Source organism: Callionymus lyra, chromosome 6 (genome assembly GCF_982586985.1).
Source record: "Callionymus lyra chromosome 6, fCalLyr1.hap1.1, whole genome shotgun sequence".
NCBI classification, from domain to species: Eukaryota; Metazoa; Chordata; class Actinopteri; order Syngnathiformes; family Callionymidae; genus Callionymus; species Callionymus lyra.
The window spans coordinates 11236598-11261070 of record NC_141823.1 but is presented as its reverse complement, the minus strand read 5'-3'; the positions used below and the strand labels follow the sequence as shown (position 1 = coordinate 11261070).

The window sequence follows — 24473 nt, the reverse complement described above, 5'->3', positions numbered from 1 at the left end:
TTGTGTGTGTTGTGTAAACTTCTTCGAGAACACAACTGGCTCCTGCTGTTCAGTTTGATGCCATCACCGGCGAGTTGTTGGTTCAAATCCTCTCGTGAAATCACTCTCAATGCTCATCTTTAAGTCCTCGCATGAGATGTTGACACTGTAAGTTCTCATGGTTAGTTTTCTTCTCCAGTCATGACCGGATCTTCCAGTTGCTTAGGAACCAAACTCTGCTGCAACTTTCCACCGTTTGTGCCGAGTGGACGAGAACCACGACTGGAGTCAGAGTTGAGCCGCGAGAACAACAATCTCTCGGCTCTTGGATATGTTAACGCGGTGGGAGGCGAGATGGTTACCGGTCGCACCAGCGTGTTGAAGTGCCGCGATCAAACTTGCGCAGCAGATGGAGTCCATCTGTGTGGACTTCCCACCATCTTCCCTGTGCCAGCGCTCGCTCCCAGATGAACCTGATCGCTCCGATAATTGATGTCAAAATATGTTCACATGAGATCAATTTGCAATTGTTACAAATTAATTTACAGAGTCACATTTGGATTCGCGGACTTTTGCTGCGACTGAACAAATTCACGGCAGCAGAAAATGTATTAATGTCATGTTGGAACTGCTGTGAGGAAGATGAACGCTTAGATATCACTAAAAATATCAAACATTCTTTCTACTGGGATTAAAAATCTTCAAAGTACATGTATTTGACGCTAAAACTTGGAAAGTATGAATTTGGAGTTTAAAAACGATTATGAATTTCTAAATAAACAGGAAAATTGAGTTCAATAATAAGTAAAACATTTTTTAAAAAAGGCATAAATTTAAGTATGTAAGTGGATGTCAGTGAAATAAAAAAAGGATGAACAGGATAGAGAAAAAAAAAAATTCTCTCCTTTGATTTCAATAAAATGTTAATAAAAAACACACTAAAAAGTTAATAAAAATGGTTTGATTATAGTTGAAAATTGTTTGGTTTTAGTTGCAAATTGTTTGATTTTAGTTAAAAATTGTTTGATTATAGTTGAAAATTGTTTGGTTTTAGTGGAAAATTGTTTGATTATAGTTAAAAATGGTTTGATTATAGTTTTAAATTGTTGTATTATAGTTGAAAATTATTAGATTACAGTTGAAAATTGTTGGATTACAGTTGAAAATTGTTTGGTTTTAGTTGAAAATTGTTTGATTTTAGTTAAAAAATTGTTTGATTATAGTTGAAAATTGTTTGGTTTTAGTTTAAAATTGTTTGATTTTAGTTAAAAATTGTTTGATTATAGTTGACAATTGTTTGGTTTTAGATGAAAATTGTTTAATTTAGTTAAAAATTGTTTGATTATAGTTTTAAATTGTTGTATTATAGTTGAAAATTATTAGATAACAGTTGAAAATTGTTGGATTATAGTTGAATTGTTGGATTACAGTTGAAAATTGTTTGGTTTTAGTTGAAAATTGTTTGATTTTAGTTAAAAATTGTTTGATTATAGTTGAAAATTGTTTGGTTTTAGTTTAAAATTGTTTGGTTTTAGATGAAAATCTTTTAGATTACATTTGGAAATTGTTGGATTATAGTTAAATTGTTTGATCACAGCTGAAAATTGTTGATCACAATTGAAAATTGATGGATTACGGTTTAATTGTTTGATCCCAATTGAAAAATGTTGAATTTAAGTTGAAAATGGTTTGATTAAAGTTGAAAATTGTTGTATTATAGTTGAATTGTTTTTCATCACCCATTCCACCATGCCTGCACTCTCCTCTTCACCTCCCTAGGGCTCATTTTGAATACTCCGTGTCAATGTTACTATAAAAACCTTTTATCCTCTAATGATGCTTTCAAAATGGGAGATTCTGAGTCATGAGTCGTTTCACTTGCACAATAAGATGACTTAGTTTTTCAGCTACAGCATATCATTCAAACAAAATGAGTTGAGTTCATTGAATGAAGCGCTGAAGGCTGCTGACAGTCGTCAGTCTAAACTTCCGGACGAGATTGAATCACTACCTTTGGTTGTGGTTTGTGGTTCTTGCGTCACCACGAGAGCAGCCGTTTTCAAGGACGGACACGACAGGATGCAACGCTTTCACCTCTTCCTGCCTATTTATGGCCAGTTATTCAAAATTCAAAAAAAAAAAATTTAATTCACTTCAGCGGATGTTCTCGTCTCTGGCTGTGAAGAGCAGTATTTTTCTTTGATAACATTTCTTACAACCTCACGGTCTATCCTGTCCTCAGGAGACACGGATAACTGTAGCTCCTCGACTAATGCTGTCACTCATATGTCCGTCAGAAATAATGCTGTCATATAGACGATTATAGATGTGTTTGATCTATTCAATGATTCTTAAAACTATTTGTTTTCCTAATGAGCTCGAGTGGACCTGGTGATAAAGATTTTCCTTTTGCTGAATCGTCAGAAAGAAATGATTCATTTACTCAAAAAGAAAGTTGCAAATCATTTTTCCAAATATAAAAATGTTTTTTTCTTCATTAGGCTTCAAAATGTTTTTGTAAAAGTTGGATCTTTGCAATTTTCCTATATTTAACTGGTATAACAAAGATATTTTAGAGATTCAAAAGGATAAAAGAAAAGAACAGTTACTTATTATTTCCGCCTTTTATTCAAACTAGTTTTATTTCACTAAACACAATATGAAGTTCATACATATTTATGTTATTTTGTTTATTTATTATTGATCTTACGTGATGTTATCTTTATCCGTCCTCCGATCATTTGTGTGTAATTATGATGATTTTGTCTTGTCTTTTTGACACTTTTACTGTCAGTGATAACACAGCATTTGTGTTTTAATCAGTACAGAATAAATAAATAAAGATTATGTGCATGTTATTAAATCTAACAAACAACCCAGATTTCAATAAAACATTAACTAATACAATGAAGCCAAGACTATATAAACACTACACGCTAAACAAATAAAAAAATCAAAAGAAACATACAAATTATTTAAACTAACAGTCCATTATGGAGTAATAATGGCTTCACTCCTCTGTTATCAGGCTCTGCTTTATTTATACAATGAGTCCTTTGGAGATGGAAACTTCCAGGGGTTGATGACGTGCGGTGACAAACCTTGATGCTTGACCAATCACAGCAGAGGGGTTGTTGTTGTGGTAAACAAGATTTAATCTCCAGACAGACTGTGTTTTCAGTTTTTTTTATTCCCACTGAAACTGTGGTGTCTTTGTAGACATTTTTTCCCCAGACTTTCCTCCACAGCATGTGTTTTCTTTAATCCTGATCTTGGGACACGTTCCTTCATGGCAAGTGGAAGAGACAGTGGTGTCTGCAGGCGTTCTGGAGAAACTCTAAAGCCCCCTTTGAGTTCTTTGGATTGAGTCAGGATTAATCTTGCGGTCCAAACAAACATGGAACATTAAGCTAAACACACAGCAGTTGTTTTGTGGCCTCAGGATGATGGAGTGTGTCTCAGTCCATCGCGGCGTCAGATTTGTTTGACCAGGAACTGTGGCCTCCAGCAGCTTCTGGGACCAGTTGTGGGAGCTGATGGTGTTCTTCCAATGGTGTACTTTGTTTGACTGCCATCTCTCTCAAGTTCACTCGCTTGAAAAGTGGGACAGTTTTCCTTCTCTTTTCCCGAGAAGAGAAAGATTTAGGCTTATCTGACCTTTGTTCGGAAGCCATCAGAGTGAATATAGATCCTTTAAATTTGGAATCCAGATGGAACTTCAGAACCAAACTGTCTTTAACTTCATCTTAAAAAATTGTAATTAAAATACTTTTTACTTTTGTTAACAAACGGGCGTCCAAAACATGCTGCTCCTCTCCTTAAAGGGATAGTTCACCAAAAAATGAATGTAATAAATGTATGTCCATAGGACTGTAGCGACCGGAGCCCACTTTTCTTCGTCCAAAAAGACAAACTTTAAAATATCCAAATGTCTCTAACATCCTGTTTGAATCTCAGCCTCAACGTTGTTTGGAAAATATTCCTCACCACTGCTACGAGGTCCAGCTCAGCAGTTTCAGCCAAGTCATTTTACGAGGCCAGTCGGAATAATTGACCCAAAACCAAAGAAGATTAATGCTCACGTTGATATGTTGACCTATAAGCACTGACGTCCATAGTTCCTGTTTGTAAATACTTTTTGTTCAGACCCCGACTAAGTCTGCTATAAGATTTTGGCCCCTTGTGTCATTGAGTTTGACACCCCTGGTCCTGCTCTCATCAACGGACCCCAAGGAGTTCTTAGTACAGCTGAACATCTATCCAATTTATGACTCCACTTTTTTCAAGGTTTTTCGAGCTGCAAAAAAACTTCTGCAACCCTTTTAGATCCGAGTCCTTAAACTGAAGCTCATATCAAAGAGAGTTGAGTTATAAAACATTGGGTGTCAGAATGATCTTCCTCCACCTTTTTATTTAGTCTGGTGTAAGAGTTTAGTATCGGTGCCTGTGTAACGGTGGCGGAGAAACGCTGGGGTTCAACTCGCCCTGATCTCTCCACGGTGATGGTTGGAGGGCGGCTGGATGGGAAGACGACGCTTTCACCAAGAGCGCCGCAGACACCTGTAGAGCTGCTGGTTTGGATGAATTGTCTGCACAAATTTACACGGGTGGGTATTTTCCAGATGAATGGCAGTGAGCTTTGTCCGGCTGAATAGAAGTTGTGTCACCTTGTGAAATCATTTTTAAAAAATGGCACTTTGTTCCTCTCGCTGCAGTGTTTTTAGATTTGAAGAGAACACAAAGATCACAGAAGTGACGGTCGATGATTTTTTTGTGAAAGTGTGAAACAATTCAATGCACAATCTTTATTATAAACTATTATTGTTTAAATAATTGCTACATTTTTACAACCAAATACAACTAAATGGAACAACCATTTAAGTGTTAAATTGACAAAGAAAAAATGTGAAAGTAAATCAGTATTAGATTAAAAACTGGGGCAATATTCTACGTCTCATGATACAGGGACAGCAATACGATATATTGCTATATATTCTGATACTGTAGTATCATGGATATGTTTGTAGTATTGTCGAATACTTGACTCTGGTGTTGCAGAATTTACAGATGAAGATACATTAAAATATGTCCAAACATCCGCTTTAAAAGCTGCTGGAGTCGACTGTATCCTCTAGTCCTCAGTCATCTCCCGGATCTCAAACAAACGCCCTGTATAATTGCATGTCGGTAAAAAAAAAAGAATTATTCTATTTTAAAAACACTTTATTGAGTTTTAAACCATAAAATAACTATCATTTAAAAAAATATATATATATATATATATATATATATATAAAAAACATGATGAATCAATTTTTTAAACACCCCTAATCAGTGCCATTAATTGATAGTATGGTTATATTGAACATTAAAAATGCTGAAACTTAAAAAAAAAATGCTAAGCTCGAAACAACATTTCAATATAAAATCTTTTTAATAATTTATTTCATTTATATCTATATTAGATTTTCTTTTTTTCTTTTTGATAATTGAATTGATAGTTTTGACACACAGTTTGATATTATAATTACGACAATGAAAAAAGATAATAAATATAACTATTTTTAAATGCTGATTTTTAAATTCAATTTATAAATGATGGTGTATGAAGTATTGAATGTATTTAGAAAATATCAAAATGTATAAATTGAATTTATTAAAATTAATAAAATTCAATTTATTAAATAACAAAGTCAATTAATTAAATTATTCTATGAAAAAGACTTAAACCTTACAATTATATAACATAGAATCTAAATATGAGACAAATATGATGCGATCATGATGGAAAATAGAAGCTGGAGTTTTCTTAAGTCTTTCCACAACAACATTTGACTCTTGACTCCTCAAAAAGGTGCAATAATTACTCAATCTGCTCCAAAGCGATCGACTGCTCATTGTAATAAATCCCAGCAGACTTTTAATTCTGGTTCTGCTCTTCATACCAAAAACAATACATGAAAATGAATGAACGAGAAAAGAAATGCAGCATCCGTCGATGCACGTGGAGCCTGCCAGCAAACCTGGCATATTGTTTCATGCTCGGAGGGGAAACCTGATCTCTCTGTCCACGGTCCAGTAATCCCTTAATCCTGGTCTGTTTGGACGGTCCAATTTAGCCGCCTTAATGTAATTAAATTGTGACGATGACCCTCCGAGCTCCCAAAGAGACCCTGTTTCAATTTGCTTTCACATCAAGACTGTCCCGAACCTTCTCCATCTGTTTGATTCCCAGACCAAAAATATGTTGCGGATCTAATTATTTTTTACAAAATAGAAAGCTCAGGAAATTAATTAGTGTAATTATCTAGGGCTGCAAATCCCATGATCCTTTGCGCAAGTACAACAAAAATATTTTCCACCTTAAGTAAAGCCAATTAGGAAATGCAAAAAGCTGCAGTTCATATAGTGTCCACTTGGGGCTGGCTTCAAAATAGGGGACACGCCAGAAAAAATAAATTGATTTTTACAGAATAAAAAAAGCCTTATTTATAAAAAACATTTCCCAAGTGACACACTTTACGGAAGTGATCCCTTTTTTATGATGTCCCGGTTTATCAGTTTACAATAATTTGAGTGTTTGGTATAATTAATCTGACTCTTAAATTAAGAAGAAACATTTCAGAAGAACGTTTCTTTATTTATTCTTTTAAAAGCGATCTATTTATCTTATTGTATCCCTCTTCACTTTTTAACTTATCTCTTACTGTTGTTTTTTTCACAGTTTTTTTTATAAAAAAAATAAAAAAAATGATCCATTTTGTACGATGTTATAAGCCTGTGAAAGACGCCTCCTAAATAAAACGTTTAAAATAATAAAAAATAAGCATTTATTCTAGTTCTAATTTTGTTTCAGAAGATTATATGTGTTATAAAAAGTCATTTATTAAATTATTTATAAAAATAAAAAAACTTTTTGTCTTTTTTGCCCATCGATAGAAAGCCTGAAGTCGTAGGAAGAAGTTCCAGACGGTGAATACTCAACTCATTCCACTTTTATAAAGTATTTTTTTATAAAAGTAAAGTTCACTTGTACAAGATGAATCACGCTTTTTACTATAATAAGTATTAAGGGATTCGACTTTGCACATTTGTCATCCTGGCAGCGTTTTAGTCGCCCTTATCTTACTCACCCATTTTTTTTTTTGCTGAGCAAAATGTTTAATTGTGTCTCTGGAGTTCTCCACCAAACCAGTGGTCCCTCGCCGGGCCCCCGAACGTGGGCCGTCGTGATGTAGCGATCCTTGAAAGTCGGCTGAGATAGCATCGCCCGAGCGTCTGTCGCCGAAGGAACTTCACAGACGACGATGGCGGGAGAACACCCGGTTCATCGTGCCTCGGAGAAAAAAAAAAAAAGAAGATTTTTAATTACGTGTTTGGACGCAACGTTTTCTCCGAGAGTCTGAGGCTTCGGCGACGGAGGGAGTGACACGGAGGCGGCGAGTGGGAAGAGAGAGATGGGTTACACAACCGGCGTTGGCGACGAGAAGCCTTTCAGATTTAATTCGGTGGCAACGAACCAAGGTTTCTCTCGTCAGCATCCTCTGATAATATCACATCATGCAAGACTAGAGCGATTTGTTTCTTCAGGATATCGACATAATGGGATCAAACAAAAAGATTAAATCCTCATCAAAACACTCGAGCAGGTGATTGAATTCTTCACTGTTTCTTTGAGTAATGACAACATAATACAATTAAAATATATATTATTTATACACACTTTCTATTTGTTCAGGCTTTTCCTTGATTTTCTGGAACTCCTGTTGTGTTATCAGTTTTATCTTGATCTTTAAAGTATATACTTTATTGAATATTGTTTTGATTGTTTAAGCGCTTTGTGACCCTGGTCTGGAAAAGCACTATATAAATAAAAATTACTTGCTTAATAAACTGTTTAGTAATTCCACTTAAGTCAAGTTGTCTGTCTTTAAAGTCTATTTCGAGGCTATGTTGAGGAGTTTTGTTCACGAGTGACTGAAGGATGGAAGGCTGAGCTGCGTAATTGTGTGTCTCTGGGAAGAAAGAGCTGAGCCAAAAGGCAGAATTTCCGATTTCCTGTTTGATTTATAGCTGATTTGGAGGAACCTTGTTAGTTCCAAGAGTATCTAGAATCCACGTTGTTTCCAGTAACCGACATTAATGGTATGTTTTTTTTCAAACCGGTAAAAGCCGCTTTTCGTTTCAACCCACGTCTCGTTCCAGTCGTTCCGACTCTTCACGCAGAAACGAGAAGGTTAATTGAGAAGGATTTTTAAATCATAAATGGACGATCCAGACGAGACGTCGCTCAGATCAAGGTCAACGTGCACTCAGGAGCTTTTCTGTTCGTCTGAAACTTTATTTTTTATTCATACAATTTACTTAGACATGCATGAGGTTGTGGCTCCGAAGATGCTGGTATGTAAGTGTTCACTTTTGGAAAACATCGCAGGATTTGAAGAAAATTGTGTTGACGTTACCCTGATTCGATTTTTTTATTTAGACTTTAATTTCAAAAAGTGCATAAAATAAAAAGTTTCCTTCATAAGGGACAGTATTGTAGATATAGAGGGAATTAAAAATGTCAATAATATATTGCATGAATATTCTTTTTTTTTAAATGTTTAAGAACCAATTAGGAAAATACTTAATAAAAAAATATATTGCAAAAAAAATATGCCTGGAAATTGTACCCGATTAAATTACAGTTAATTGTATTAAGAGTGAGTATAAACAAAAGGATGATATGAAAAATGTAACAAAAATACCTCGTAAAATTCTAACGGCTAGATGGAAGAGATTTTTTTTACATAACATGGATTTGAAAATCATCAATGTTGGTGGTTTTTTTGTCGTGTAAATAATGAAATGCAACAAATTCCGACTCTCTTTTTACGCTTCATTCATTGGAAGACGGTCCCTTTGACATCTTCTCGCCACTAGTGGTGTGAAAGAAGAAATTGATCAACTTAAATATTACTTTTTATTTTTCGATATATTTAAATGCCTTGCATTTTTTTGTTTTTAAATAAAAAGCTGCTGTTTTTTTGCTTTCAAACATATGGTTTTGATCAGTTATTTTATGGTTTGTTTCAATAAAGTAAGAAAATATTCTTCTTTTTTTTAACAATTAACATGCAAATATATTCAAAGGATTTGTTCATTTTGAAACAATGAAATCCCGGTAATGGCTGAGGACGAGAGGATACCGTCGAGTCCAGCAACTTTTAAAGCTTGGAAATTTTTTATTCTGCCACACCAGAGTCAAGTACTCGACAATACCACAAATATATCCTGCAGTATCACGATATATTGTATTGTTGTTCCTGTATCGTGATACGTATCGAATTGTGTGAATTGGGAAGAATCTTAAACATTGCCCACCCGACATTTTCAACAGTTTTGTATTGGATAGATCACATAGTTCCGCGGACCCTTCACTGTAATCCCCCCACAATGGTTTGATGAAAAGGTTTCGAGAAGAGCATCCAATCCCCGGCTTGTGTCTCTCTGAGGTGAAGAAGGCCGGTTAGTTTGAAACGCTCGGCCCCCCGAGACGGAGACTCATCAGTCGTCTTTCAACCGTCGCAGGACAAAAGATGAAACCCTCCCGCCACTCAGAGCGATAACAAGCTGTCAATAACTTAAAAGCAATCTGCTGACTCGGGTGTGAGCCGCGGCGATGTGGGCGGCCAGGTGATGGTTATCACTGGAGTGGGCTTCCTTTTGATGGAGAGAGAGCTGAATCCCTGCTGCCAGAGTCACAAAAGCTGGCAAAACGAAAGCATCAAGGGTCCATGCAGAGACAATCCCGCCATATTCATGTAGTATCAGCCCCTCGCACGTCGTCTCTCGGTGCTGTGGGCACAAAGAAGAGGTGACAGGATGATGAACGATGTTGAAAGGAAGCCAATGGACTTGAGCAGCGTCTCTGATAATGCTGACATGTCTGACGTGTGAGGCAGGATCTGCTCCTTCGAGTCGCTTTAGACTCGATAAAGACTCAAACGTGATGGAGATGAATCTTAAGCACGGGTATGAAAACCAATTTAGTATTTTGACAACCTTTAGACATGGTTGAAGTGCGGCCCCGGGAGCCACGTGCGACCCTTTGAATATTATTTTTAAAACCATCCTGTGGTCGGATTAAAACCGAAGAACATTATTTTGACAGCTTCAGTTTATTTATAATTATTTTTATGTATCATAACATTTTCCATTTAACTATAACTTTCTCAATTTCTTTCTTTTTTTCATTTTACTTTTTGATGTTTTTGGCTTGACGGTCCCTTGTAGATCTGGTGTTCTTAAAAGTCTTAATAATACTACATAATACTACTACTGAAAAATGTACCAGATACTATTTTGAAAAATCTTTATTTGTAGTAAGATCATGGACATGCTCTTTACAAGTGATCCGTCAGTGTAGAGGTAAAGAACCTAGAATTTTCCTGTAACATCCTTTTTATATTTTAATTCATTATGTTTATAATGAATTTTTAAAATCACTATTTAGCTGAAAGAAGGGATGCTTTATACATGGTACAGATTTTATTAATTTTATTTTTTATGATCAAATGCAACAAATATTTCTACTTTTTTAACGCTTCCTTCATTTGAGGACGGTCCCTTTGACACCTTCTTAAGAGCAACCTTTTTTGTTAAAATTTCCATAATACGTAAATATTGGGATCACATTCATAAAATACATTTCATATTATTTTTATTCTTATTTAATGGTTTATACAAATGTATTAGTAAACTTTTTTTAATTTTTTACTTTTCTGTATTTTTGCTTTTGGCTTGACGGCCCCTTGCAACAATCACAGTAGACTGTGTGGCTCTGGAGAAAATTTAATTGGAAATTCTCACTCATTCATTTTATACCAATGTGGGAAGAAACCGGAGTACATGGAGTAAACGCATGCAAACAGGAAAAAATCCAAATCCAAAAGGCTAAAGGTTTCCTAAAACTGGAAGTGAACCAGCAACCCTTCCTCCGGGTTTTTTCCAGCTAATGTTGAAAGTGAAAATGTTCCTCTGACGTACTCGAGTATGAAGATTACTCGCGGTGTTCGCTGCTCCGGGTTTTAATCACGTTCATGGTTTTCTCTCTGGATCCATGTGCTGTTTGACTCTAATAGAGTCGAGAATCCGATTTTCCGGCTCATACAAAAAGCCACTTACAACCTCAGCAGTTATTGTCAAGAGAAGAATTAGTCACACCGGAGCCATTTCAGGCTGTTTACAATTTTATTTCATACTGATCCAGAGGGTGGGGGGGGGGCTTTCCCTGGTGGACCCGGGGCTATTGATCCTGAAACAGCTCCGGCGTGATACGGAATACATGCACTTGCTTGTTTTTCCCGTGCACGGAGGGAGAAATGAGTTAGACCCGGCGACTGTTTGGGAGTCAGTGGCTGCAGGCCGGGGTAATGGGGTTAGAAGGCGAGGATCGATCAGTCGGGATTGTTGGTTTCGAACACATCGAAGACAAACTGAAGACGTCTGAGAGACGACTGTGTTGGGTACGGTGAGGACAAAGACTTAAATGCTCAGGGATGTTTTGAATATGTTGTATTGAGATGGCGACTTTTAGATACTCGCAGTAGAGCTGGGTTTGATTCTGCCACAAGGACATTATAAAGGGATCATTAGTTGCTCATTTTAATACATTTAACAAGACTGGAATATTTATTATTTATCATTTATTAACAGATTAAGTTGAAGCTGCAAAAAAGTATATATATATATATATATATATATATATATATGCATGTACTGTATGTATGTATGTATGTTTTAATATTCATCAATAAAATGAAATCGTGATTATTGTCCACACGAATCACTCCAATTGACAAGGTTGAGTCAGTACTTGGGTGACTTGTGTCAGTCTGTCAAACTGAAACTTAGAAACCTGGGTGTTTTATTTGACAAAGACATGTCTCTAGTTCAACACTACAGAAAACTGACCAGAAAAAGTTTAATTCAACTGAGAAAAATCTCTAAATTTAGGAAAATGTTGTCACAACACGATCTGGATCTTATAATCCATGTTTGTGTCTTGTTTAGGATCTGTCTCGCCTGCAGTTGATACAGAACTCTGCAGAGAATTCTGACCCGCTCTAGTAGAAGAACTCACATTTCTCTGATTCTTAAAACTCTTCACTGGCTGCCAGTTTCTTTCAGGATCAACTTGAAATTCTGGTTCTTACTTTCAGATCTATTCATGGTCAGACTCCTCCTTCCATCAGTGATCTGATCCAGCCTTACACCCCAGCTCGGGGTCTGAGGTCTGTGGATCAGAATCTACTGATGGTTCCTCGCACAAGGTTCAGGACCAGAGAAGAGAAATCCTTCCAGACTGTTGCTCCTAAGCTTTGGAATGATCTTCCTCTCTCTTTGTGTTTTGATGATCTACTGACTCCTTCAAGAAACATCTAAAGACACTTTTATTCATGCAGGCTTTTCCTTGATTCTCTGAGACTCCTGTGTTTGTCTCAGTGTTGTCTTGACCTTTTAAGCATATATTTTATTGAATATTGTTTTGATTAAGCGCTTTGTGACCCTGGTCTAGAAAAGCGATATATAAATATAAATGACTTACTTATCATGCATCCCTAGTACCTTCTACTCTCCGACAGTCGTCCGCCTCGCCTGCACTCTCTTCTTCACCTCCCCTGATCTCTGTTCAGTTTACAGAAGACATGCGAGGTCATGACTGTGAATCCTTTCACATGAAGATGATAATATGATAATGTATTTCTTCGGTTTCTTTTTCGAAGAATTCAACGACCTGCTTTCATCTCTGGAACAAGAAAAACTCCCTCTTTTCCTCTTCCGTGCCCTTAGCCACACAGACCAGGGCCCGGTCATACAGTTGCGGGCGAAAACGAGAGGCTTTCAAGTGTCTGCCAGACGTCTTTTCTCCAAGTCAAAAGCATTTCTGTGCTTTACTGCATTAGACCATAACAGACACAGACCATTAAATTTCATCAGGACAAATTGAGCTGTTCACTATCCATTTCCAATTTCCTCTGAGGTTGGCAGAAAAGAGAATTAGACTTAGCTCCCCTTATATTTATTTGCTGATCTCTCAATAAGTGTTGGAGGCGTTTTTTTCTCCCCCCCCGCACCTGAACTATAAAAGATGGCACCGCTTGTTTTATGAGGTCTGTCTGAGGCTGGGCCGAGGTTAAAGGACTTTACCTCCACATACACAATAGAGATGCCTTCCATTTCTAATACTGCCTCCATCCTGGCGGGGATTTAGTTCCCCTCCACTGGAACTGATTGACTGAGCCCACTGTTCCCTCGCTCTCGCCACCCCCGCGGTTTATTGCCAGCTTTGGACGGCCCCGGTGGAGTCGATGCCACCGTCCTCCGACACCCACTCGTATTGATTATGAATCAGACGGAATCGGTTGATGGATCTTTTGTTTATTTTTAGCCATCCCGGTGTTCAAAGAGGATTCCAGAGAGCACCAATAAAACTGTTAGGAATTAAGCCCACTTCAATGCAGGGATTTGCCGAGCCCACTCGGAGGTAGGAGGAACCTTTTAAAGCCCCCCTTTTATTTTTAAGACCGTTCACGTGCGCACACTTGGGTGTCCCTGTTGTCCGACCAGAAGTCCTGCTGTTGTGTCCAAACTAAAAAGCAGCAAAAAAAAAAGAGCCACCAATCGATTCTCTTTGTGAGGTTTTTAATTCATTGCCTGGGCTTTTTAAGTTTTTGACCTCATGATTCTGCCCAACTTTAAGCTTAAAAGTGATAATGAAATTAAGTCCAGCAACTGCATGGCTCTATCTCTGGACTCTGTGGACTTGTTGCTTTCCTCTAGAGTTGATGTTTTTTCTGATCTGTGAAAAAGTGTAATTGTACATCCGCTACAGTAGGTGGCGTGGTTTTGTTTTACACCAAACATGCACGCAAACAGAGCAATAGATAATAAAGTAAATAAACAAACCTTCAAGAAACACCATGGAAAGTACCATAAGAGTGCAGAAAGGAAAGGCAGAGAGAAACTAAGATACTTAAATAAACAAAAGCTAAGACGAGGAAATGAGACGAAGCGAATGCAGTGCTTGGTTTTGTTGTGTTTTCTATATTGTGCTTCTGAGTTGCTGATCATTAAAAGGAATTTATTTTATATTTCAAATTGTTCAATTTAGTTTAAATATTTTGTTCATTAGAATGATTTTCTTTTATTATAATTTTTTTTTAATTATTTTTTTTGGTCAAATACTAATTAACAATCTTAATAAAGCAATCCTTCGCTCTACATTTATCAATATTTTGGTCTATTTATTGGTAATAATAAATAAAAACACTTTCTGTTACTCAAACTGGTCGATCTAATCTTCCTACTCCAAGTAAATTTTGTAATATTTAGCTTTTTTTATTTCTGTCTGTTAGCAAATCACACAAATAAAAAAGAACTTAACAGACAAGATCATGTGACTCCTAAATAAAGATCCTTTTCCTTATAACTATAACTTTTTTCCTTTTCGACTTTACACAAGTTCCTATTTTTTTGTTTAATTGGTAGAAACTTTTATTGTGAAGGTCTGAATCAGAAAACTCTTGGTGTCTCAAATGTGGCCTGTGACATGTTAGTTTCCATCTGGATCTAGGCAGGTTTTGAAGGATACTTCATTTAATTGAAAGACCTCTAAAGCTAGTTATCAAACCAAGTGTGTTAACTTTGGAGAAGAAACAAACCTCATTTGGAAATATTCTTTTATAAAAATCCAGATAAGATGTTCAAACATTAAACATTCCAATTAATAGAGATAAATAAATTCTAATTCGTCATCAAACAGTCGACCAGCACATTCTTTCTTCTCTCCTGCAGTCAAACATCCAACAACTCGTCTTCTAATTGCATCAGAAAGCCTTAATTCAGAAATCAGTTTTCAGATCGATGCCGACTTCAGAGCTGTCAAACGCGTCCTCTCAGACGTCCGTCGCGTCATGACTCGACTGACCCCCAAATGGCAACTCTATCAATTCCGTGTCAATCCTGCCTTCAGCCGGAGCGCGGCAGGAAGTGAGGCGGCATTAATTATGAGCTCCCGTGGCTCCCGGGGACTGTTAATCTTTGTCATTTTGCTTCTGGAGACGGTCGGATCTGCCATTGAGATCGGAGCCAGGTCACAGCACTTGACCCTTCACTTAAAATAAGGATTCAGCGCACGCGTGTGGAAGAAGTCGTATGCAGCCGCGAGGATGTCTTTGTGAGTAGAATAACAAACTCTTTAGTCTGGAAACTTTCCGCCATTAACTTAAAAAGGTCTGAAATAAATCAAAGAACAAATCTTAGAATGTTCGAGGGTTGTAGTGTTGTTGTAAACGTGTTTATTAATTCACTATATTAGATGCAAAGTGATTTTATATTCCACTGCTATTTACTAGTGATTTTGTGATGAAGCTTTATGAAGCAGTGTCATTATTTTCAGAGTCCACTAGATGGCGGTCTCTGTCCTATTGTCCTTTGTTTTGAACAACTGTTCGAATGAAACATAACATCATTTTCAAACTGATGGCGCCACCTACTGACCTTCGAACTACACGAAACTGCTTCATCAACCAATCATTACTATTTACCTCTGCCAAGGAGATAACTGTCTGTTTTTGCCAATGTTTATTTGCTTGTTTGTTTATTTCAGTCCAAATCAGAAATGTTTGTAAAAACAAAACAGGATTTGTTTTTGTGGTGTTGGAGAAAAATATAAATAAAATAAATGAGATAAATTTGTCAAACATTCAACACCTGACAAATATACACTTTAATTTTCTATTAATTTTCTATTAATTTTAATTAATTTTAATTTGATTTTCTGGAACTCCTGTGTTGTTCTCAGTATTATCTTGATCTTTAAAGTATATACTTTTTTGAGTATTGTTTTGATTGTTAAAGCGCTTTGTGACCCTGGTCTGGAAAAGCACTATATAAATAAATATTACTTGCTTACTTACTTACTTACTTACTTACTTACTTAAGAGCAGTATAACGTGTAAATCAAAACGTTATGAATCATTTTGTGATTCATTAGGAATAGGGATGAATATTGTTTCGGTTTTGTCTAATAACGGGTCCAATTTGAATTGAGGCCAATATGTAACCAATGCCTGAAATTTAGTTTAAAAAGTTTTCTTTTTAATTTATGATTTTATGTGAAATAAATACTACATTGAAAAAAATGATTGCACTTTAACGAATGCTTGTACTTGTTGAGAATTGTGTCTATAATGTTCCCTCAGTAAAATTGTGGCCAAACTTGTCTGTTAAAACACCAACTTTAAGAAATATGTGGTAATTATGGGTACAGCTACTACTGCCATTGTGGTAAAGAACACTGGTACCAACCTTCAAGACTGTTATAGGCTTTCTTTAGTTCAATCTTCATTTAGAAATGTTTTGAATGTTTCATATTCTCTTGTAGTTTTTTTCAACTGTTGCTGTGTTAAGAATGAGCAAAAACCCCCCAAGTTGTATTTGGAAAAAAATCAATTGTGAAAAAACTAAACAGTTTTTAGTTGGTAGCTACACTCCTAAGCTAACAGCTGCTTACAATGTTACACTTCTGTGCAAAAGTTTGATTCTCATTAAAGACTTTTAATTTTTTTATGTGAGAGACTATTTTCACATGTTGGTAGTAGTTTCATTGATTTAATTGTTTGCTATGTTTTACTGTTCTGGGTAAGATAGTTTCAAGCAAAAACTGTGTATTAATAATGCATTGTTTCAAGGACAAAAATTACAAAAACCTGTTGATTAGTTTCTTGTATGACAATTCCATTCCTTTTTAAATAAACTGTAAATATTCTTCCTTCATTGTCACCAATAGATTCCGGTGTAATTTGCTATTATTAAACATTATTGAAATAGTATTAAAAATAAAACTAATGTTGACTTGTCGAGTGAATGTCAGCTCATCAAACAGTCATCAAATAAATCATGTTGTTTTTCTCAAAATAAAACAAACAATTATTAGATTTTTTATTTTAAACTTTTGTTTCAATCTCAACTTGTCCTTTATAGTAGTTTCACGATCAGCATTAGAAACTTTTATAGCCAGTGTTGTAAACACAACATATGTATTTATTAAATATAAATACATATGTCATATTTTTTATTATATTCTGTGTCTGTAGGATTTGAGTTTCTTCAGTGTAACTGTGGTTTAATTTCCTCATGCGTCATCAAATGTTTTAAATACTTGACAGTCGGCGCTGAATAACAACACAGTTTTCATAATGGCTGGTTGTGTAATGTTTTGTAAAGCAGGTGTGATTGATCGCAGAAGAAAAAGCTGCAGCAACGGAGCAGGAAAGCGACGGAGTGAACACTCGTATTGACAGAACTGGGCCATCACCTCCACCATACATCCTCTCGGCCCCTTTGTGTGTCTAATCTATGAAACTGGGCAGCGCTCTCTAAAAACCGATGACCTTGATATACCTTTTTTTTTTTTTTCACGACTTGTGTGTTAAGTCCGCCATTCCAGTCAGTATGCAGGGTCACGGGCGCAGGTGTGGAAATACAAGCGGCAGATTTAGGAGCCGGTTAAGATGTTAATTCTACACCAACCTTTCCCGAACACGCGTCTTTTATCCGCGACTCAGCTGCTCAATCTCCTCTTCTGACAAAGTGCTGCACCTCCACGCCGCTGAATAGGATTCTCAAGAGAATCGGCGCCTCCCAGACAGACGGAGGGAAGAACGGGAACGTGGCTTCTATAGAGATTAATGAGGCTGCTTCTTGTGGTGTCAGTTTTAGGGCATCAGACGTTTGTAGAAACAGACCTACTGTGCAGCATCACCTGGTCTGAGCTTCTTTTACCTCCGAGTGTGAGGTTTTGAGGTTCGTTGATCCGATGTCAGCAGTGAATGTAGGGTTTAAAGGGGGATCATGTGGGGGTTGGAGGGAGCTACTGTGTGTTGGAACGAGAGGAAGCTTTGAGTATGTCAAGTTTGAATATATAATCATCTTCATCTTATCTTGCATTGATGCGACCACTGTACAGATGGAGAGTGTCGGGGTGTTCAGAAAGTGTCCTTTCGTTTTGACAGTGTCCGGGTGTTTGGAAAGTGTCCTTTCGTTTGGAAAGTGTCCGGGTGTTTGGAAAGTGTCCTTTCGTTTGGAAAGTGTCCGGGTGTTTGGAAAGTGTCCGGAAAGTGTCAGGGTGTTCAGAAAGTGTCCTTTTGTTTGGAAAGTGTCCGGGTGTTTGGAAAGTGTCCGGAAAGTGTCCGGGTGTTTGGAAAGGTTCCGGGCGCTCAGAAAGTGTCCGGGTGTTCGGAAACTGTCCGGGTGTTCGGAAACTGTCCGGGTGTTTGGAAAGTGTCAAGGTGTTCGGAAAGTGTCCGGGTGTTCTGAAAGTGTCCGGGTGTTCTGAAAGTTTCCGGGTGTTTGGAAAGTTTCCGGGTGTTTGGAAAGTGTCCGCATGTTCTGATAGTGTCTGGGTGTTCTGAAAGTTTCCGGGTGTTTGGAAAGTTTCCGGGTGTTTGGAAAGTGTCCGCATGTTCTGATAGTGTCTGGGTGTTCTGAAAGTGTCCGGGTGTTTGGAAAGTGTCTGCGTGTTCTGAAAGTGTCTGCGTGTTCTGAAAGTGTCTGCGTGTTCTGAAAGTGTCCGCGTGTTCTGAAAGTGTCCGCGTGTTCTGAAAGTGTCCGGGTGTTCTGAAAGTTTCTGCGTGTTCTGAAAGTGTCCGGGTGTTCTGAAAGTGTCCGGGTGTTCTGAAAGTGTCCGCGTGTTCTGAAAGTGTCTGGGTGTTCTGAAAGTGTCCGCGTGTTCTGAAAGTGTCTGGGTGTTCTGAAAGTGTCCGCGTGTTCTGAAAGTGTCCGGGTGTTCTGAAAGTTTCCGGGTGTTTGGAAAGTTTCCGGGTGTTTGGAAAGTGTCCGCATGTTCTGATAGTGTCTGGGTGTTCTGAAAGTGTCCGGGTGTTCGGAAAGTTTCCGGGTGTTTGGAAAGTTTCTGGGTGTTTGGAAAGTGTCCACGTGTTTGGAAAGTTTCCGGGTGTTTGGAAAGTGTCCGCGTGTTCTGAAAGTGTCCGCGTGTTCTGAAAGTGTCCGGGTGTTCTGAAAGTGTCCGCGTGTTCTGAAAGTGTCTGGGTGTTCTGAAAGTGTCCGCGTGTTCTGAAAGTGTCTGGGTGTTCTGAAAGTGTCCGCGTGTTCTGAAAGTGTCCGGGTGTTCGGAAAGTGTCCGGGTGTCCGGGTGTTCGGAAAGTGTCCGGGTGTCCGGGTGTTCGGAAAGTGTCCGGGTGTTCGGAAAGTGTCCGGGTGTTTGGAAAGTGTACGGGTGTTCGGAAAGTGTCCGTGTGTTCGGAAAGTGTCCGGGTGTTCGGAAAGTGTCCGGGTGTTCGGAAAGTGTCCGGGTGTTTGGAAAGTGTCCGGGTGTTCGGAAAGTGTACGGGTGTTCGGAAAGTGTCCGGGTGATGGAAAGTGTCAGGGTGTTTGGAAAGTTTCCGGGTGTTCTGAAAGTGTCCGGGTGTTCTGAAAGTGTCAGGGTGTTCTGAAAGTGTCCGGGTGTTCTGAAAGTGTCCGGGTGTTCTGAAAGTGTCCGGGTGTTCTGAAAGTGTCCGGGTGTTCGGAAAGTGTCAGGGTGTTCGGAAAGTGTCCGGGTGTTCGGAAAGTGTCCGGGTGTTCGGAAAGTGTCCGGGTGTTCGGAAAGTGTCCGGGTGTTCGGAAAGTGTCCGGGTGTTCTGAAAGTGTCCGGGTGTTCTGAAAGTGTCCGGGTGTTCTGAAAGTGTCCGGGTGTTCTGAAAGTGTCCGGGTGTTCTGAAAGTGTCCGCGTGTTCTGAAAGTGTCCGCGTGTTCTGAAAGTGTCCGGGTGTTCTGAAAGTGTCCGCGTGTTCTGAAAGTGTCCGGGTGTTCTGAAAGTGTCCGGGTGTTCGGAAAGTTTCCGGGTGTTCTGAAAGTGTCCGGGTGTTCTGAAAGTTTCCGGGTGTTCTGAAAGTTTCCGGGTGTTTGGAAAGTTTCCGGGTGTTTGGAAAGTGTCCGCATGTTCTGATAGTGTCTGGGTGTTCTGAAAGTTTCCGGGTGTTTGGAAAGTTTCTGGGTGTTTGGAAAGTGTCCGCGTGTTCTGAAAGTGTCCGCGTGTTCTGAAAGTGTCCGGGTGTTCTGAAAGTGTCCGCGTGTTCTGAAAGTGTCTGGGTGTTCTGAAAGTGTCCGCGTGTTCTGAAAGTGTCTGGGTGTTCTGAAAGTGTCCGCGTGTTCTGAAAGTGTCCGGGTGTTCGGAAAGTGTCCGGGTGTTCGGAAAGTGTCCGGGTGTTCGGAAAGTGTCCGGGTGTTTGGAAAGTGTACGGGTGTTCGGAAAGTGTCTGCGTGTTCTGAAAGTGTCCGGGTGTTCTGAAAGTGTCCGCGTGTTCTGAAAGTGTCTGGGTGTTCTGAAAGTGTCCGCGTGTTCTGAAAGTGTCTGGGTGTTCTGAAAGTGTCCGCGTGTTCTGAAAGTGTCCGGGTGTTCTGAAAGTTTCCGGGTGTTTGGAAAGTTTCCGGGTGTTTGGAAAGTGTCCGCATGTTCTGATAGTGTCTGGGTGTTCTGAAAGTGTCCGGGTGTTCGGAAAGTTTCCGGGTGTTTGGAAAGTTTCTGGGTGTTTGGAAAGTGTCCACGTGTTTGGAAAGTTTCCGGGTGTTTGGAAAGTGTCCGCGTGTTCTGAAAGTGTCCGCGTGTTCTGAAAGTGTCCGGGTGTTCTGAAAGTGTCCGCGTGTTCTGAAAGTGTCTGGGTGTTCTGAAAGTGTCCGCGTGTTCTGAAAGTGTCCGGGTGTTCGGAAAGTGTCCGGGTGTCCGGGTGTTCGGAAAGTGTCCGGGTGTCCGGGTGTTCGGAAAGTGTCCGGGTGTTCGGAAAGTGTCCGGGTGTTTGGAAAGTGTACGGGTGTTCGGAAAGTGTCCGTGTGTTCGGAAAGTGTCCAGGTGTTTGGAAAGTGTCCGGGTGTTCGGAAAGTGTACGGGTGTTCGGAAAGTGTCCGGGTGTTTGGAAAGTGTCCGGGTGTTTGGAAAGTGTCCGGGTGTTTGGAAAGTGTCCGGGTGTTCGGAAAGTGTCCGGGTGTTCGGAAAGTGTCCGGATGTTCGGAAAGTGTCCGGGTGATGGAAAGTGTCAGGGTGTTTGGAAAGTTTCCGGGTGTTCTGAAAGTGTCCGGGTGTTCTGAAAGTGTCAGGGTGTTCTGAAAGTGTCCGGGTGTTCTGAAAGTGTCCGGGTGTTCTGAAAGTGTCAGGGTGTTCGGAAAGTGTCCGGGTGTTCGGAAAGTGTCCGGGTGTTCGGAAAGTGTCCGGGTGTTCGGAAAGTGTCCGGGTGTTCGGAAAGTGTCCGGGTGTTCTGAAAGTGTCCGGGTGTTCTGAAAGTGTCCGGGTGTTCTGAAAGTGTCTGGGTGTTCTGAAAGTGTCCGGGTGTTCTGAAAGTGTCCGCGTGTTCTGAAAGTGTCCGCGTGTTCTGAAAGTGTCCGGGTGTTCTGAAAGTGTCCGCGTGTTCTGAAAGTGTCCGGGTGTTCGGAAAGTTTCCGGGTGTTCTGAAAGTGTCCGGGTGTTCTGAAAGTTTCCGGGTGTTTGGAAAGTTTCCGGGTGTTTGGAAAGTGTCCGCGTGTTCTGATAGTGTCTGGGTGTTCTGAAAGTTTCCGGGTGTTTGGAAAGTTTCTGGGTGTTTGGAAAGTGTCCGCGTGTTCTGAAGGTGTCCGCGTGTTCTGAAAGTGTCCGGGTGTTCTGAAAGTGTCCGCGTGTTCTGAAAGTGTCTGGGTGTTCTGAAAGTGTCCGCGTGTTCTGAAAGTGTCTGGGTGTTCTGAAAGTGTCCGCGTGTTCTGAAAGTGTCCGGGTGTTCGGAAAGTGTCCGGGTGTTCGGAAAGTGTCCGGGTGTTCGGAAAGTGTCCGGGTGTTTGGAAAGTGTACGGGTGTTTGGAAAGTGTCCGTGTGTTCGGAAAGTGTCCGTGTGTTCGGAAAGTGTCCGTGTGTTCGGAAAGTGTCCGGGTGTTCGGAAAGTGTCCGGGTGTTCGGAAAGTGTCCGGGTGTTCGGAAAGTGTCCGGGTGTTCGGAAAGTGTCCGGGTGTTCGGAAAGTGTCCGGGTGTTCGGAAAGTGTCCGGGTGTTCGGAAAGTGTCCGGGTGTTCGGAAAGTGTACGGGTGTTCGGAAAGTGTCCGGGTGTTCGGAAAGTGTCCGGGTGTTCTGAAAGTGTCCGGGTGTTCTGAAAGTGTCCGGGTGTTCTGAAAGTGTCCGGGTGTTCTGAAAGTGTCCGGGTGTTCGGAAAGTGTCCGGGTGTTCGGAAAGTGTCCGGGTGTTCGGAAAGTGTCCGGGTGTTCGGAAAGTGTCCGGGTGTTCTGAAAGTGTCCGGGTGTTTGGAAAGTGTACGGGTGTTCGGAAAGTGTCCGGGTGTTCGGAAAGTGTCCGGGTGTTCGGAAAGTGTCCGGGTGTTCTGAAAGTGTCCGCATGTTCTGAAAGTGTCCACGTGTTCTGAAAATGTCAGGGTGTTTGGAAAATGTCCGGGTGTTTGGAAAGTTTCCGGGTGTTTGGAAAGTGTCAGGGTGTTTGGAAAGTTTCCGGGTGTTTGGAAAGTGTCAGGGTGTTCGGAAAGTGTCTGGAAAGGGTCTGGCGTACTGGACCGTGTCCGGGCGTACAGAGAGAAAAGGCAATAGTCCCTACATGTCAGCCAATCATGAATCATCGTGAGACCATGAAGTGAAAAAACCGACTATTTTATAACAAAATAATCCAATTAACAAAGATGGTCTTTTTGTTGAAGTTTTTGCAACTTCAGGATGTGATGCCATCCAGGAAGGAGAGTTTCATATTCGACTTGTCATATAGATGATGAATTTTTATTGTATTATTGATACTTTTATGAAAAATGTAATAATATGTCTCACTGTAAAATGACTTTGGAAACTATTGAACTACTTCATAACCTGTAAAGAAAGTCAGTTTGTCTTCAGTCGCCACCCTGTATTTACCATCTATATGACAAGCAATGTGTATATTTTAAATTGATGTTATTTATATCTTATATATTTGTTGAAAATAAACATTTTTTTAAATATATATAAAGGACCACTCTGAAGGATATTGCTGATCAAATTGATTAACATATTTCAATATTTCTTTGAGAATTAAAGGGACATTTCATTCATTCATGTTCAGTGAAACCAAGATCAGAGCGTCTGAAAGGGGTTTGTGGTTTTTCTTTTCCATTTCTAATCAAATGACAGCTTCCTGCCACACTTCCTGTCATGAAGAAGCTGTCAGTGATATCATCTTCTGCAGAGGAAATGTCTAGTTATCCATTATTTAACTCATTTTAGGAACTTTACAGGGGAAACGCTTGTGTAGTGCTTACTGCGACCGTCTTGATGGTTGATGGTTCAACTCCAGCGCTCTGTGTGGATTTTGTATTTTATCCTCGCTTTTGTCAGTTTACTCCAGGTACTACGGTTTCCTCCCTCAGTCCGAAAACACAATACATGTGAAATTAATCAAAATTTTAAAAGTTTTCTTATGCATTTGCAGGATTTTGAACTATTAAGAAATAATTCAAACCACATTGTTGTCTTAATACAGGGGAGTCCAAACTTTTTTGGAGGAGGGTCACTTTTGATGAAGCGGAAAGAAGCAGGGGCCGAATATGAAGATAATCTAACTTGGAGTTATCTCACTTTGACGTTTGTGTTGATGATACAGGACCTTTTATATTTAACTTGTAACTTCTTCATGGACAGAAAAACAATATTTAGGAATTAGCATTGACGCTTGGCATGTTTTCCATTTGACTTGAGTCTTAATATTCTAAAATAACCCTTTTTTTCTGGACTTATCTGAATAAAACTCATTATTAAGTCCAGTAACACTTTCAAAAAAATAAATAAATAAGACATAAAAGATGAGGAGAACCATTGAACACCTTAAATTTGCTGTGTGTTACTTCAAGGGGTGGGAAAAGTATTTGGATTACAATTCTAATATGTTAAAATATTGGGTAAAACTGCATTAAATATCAGTATACTACAACAGGGGAAATCATCAAAGACCCCACCCACCCTGGATTTACCTTATTTTCAAACAATACACAGTTAAAACTATATACTATAAAAAGCTAGGGCCTGTAGATTTTCATTTTCTTTGCCAGCGTTTGTAGACTGACCTGAAAATGTGGGACGCGGTTATCTTGACTTGAGTAGAAGAGAAAATAATCACTCTTAAATCAGACGCACACTTGTATATTCCGTCTGATGCCTGTGGACACATGCTGCGTCTTTGAGGGCTTTAAAGAGTGAAAGTGGTCGAGGGAGATTTTTTTTTCGACGATTCTTCTGTCGCGACGCCGCGTCCACGAGAAGGCGAGGCCGCCGTCGTGCACCCGAGCGTTTCTAATGAGCTGCTTCAGAACAACTCGTGGTCTCGGTGAACACTTCCCGTTCTCCCCTTTGCTCTCCAGGACCCTGAGGGGTCAGCGAGCTCAATATCGTCCTCCTTAATTACTCACCTCATTAACGAGCGACTCTTCTCGCTCTTCTTCCCAACAATCCTGCCAATC

General features: G+C 39.4%; 1 protein-coding gene across 2 annotated transcripts in view; it reads left to right on the top strand.

Annotated features, from left to right (window-relative positions):
- Nucleotides 1-24473, top strand: part of chst8 (carbohydrate (N-acetylgalactosamine 4-0) sulfotransferase 8) — a 214974-nt gene that overhangs the window by 45136 nt on the left and 145365 nt on the right. The window lies entirely within an intron of this gene.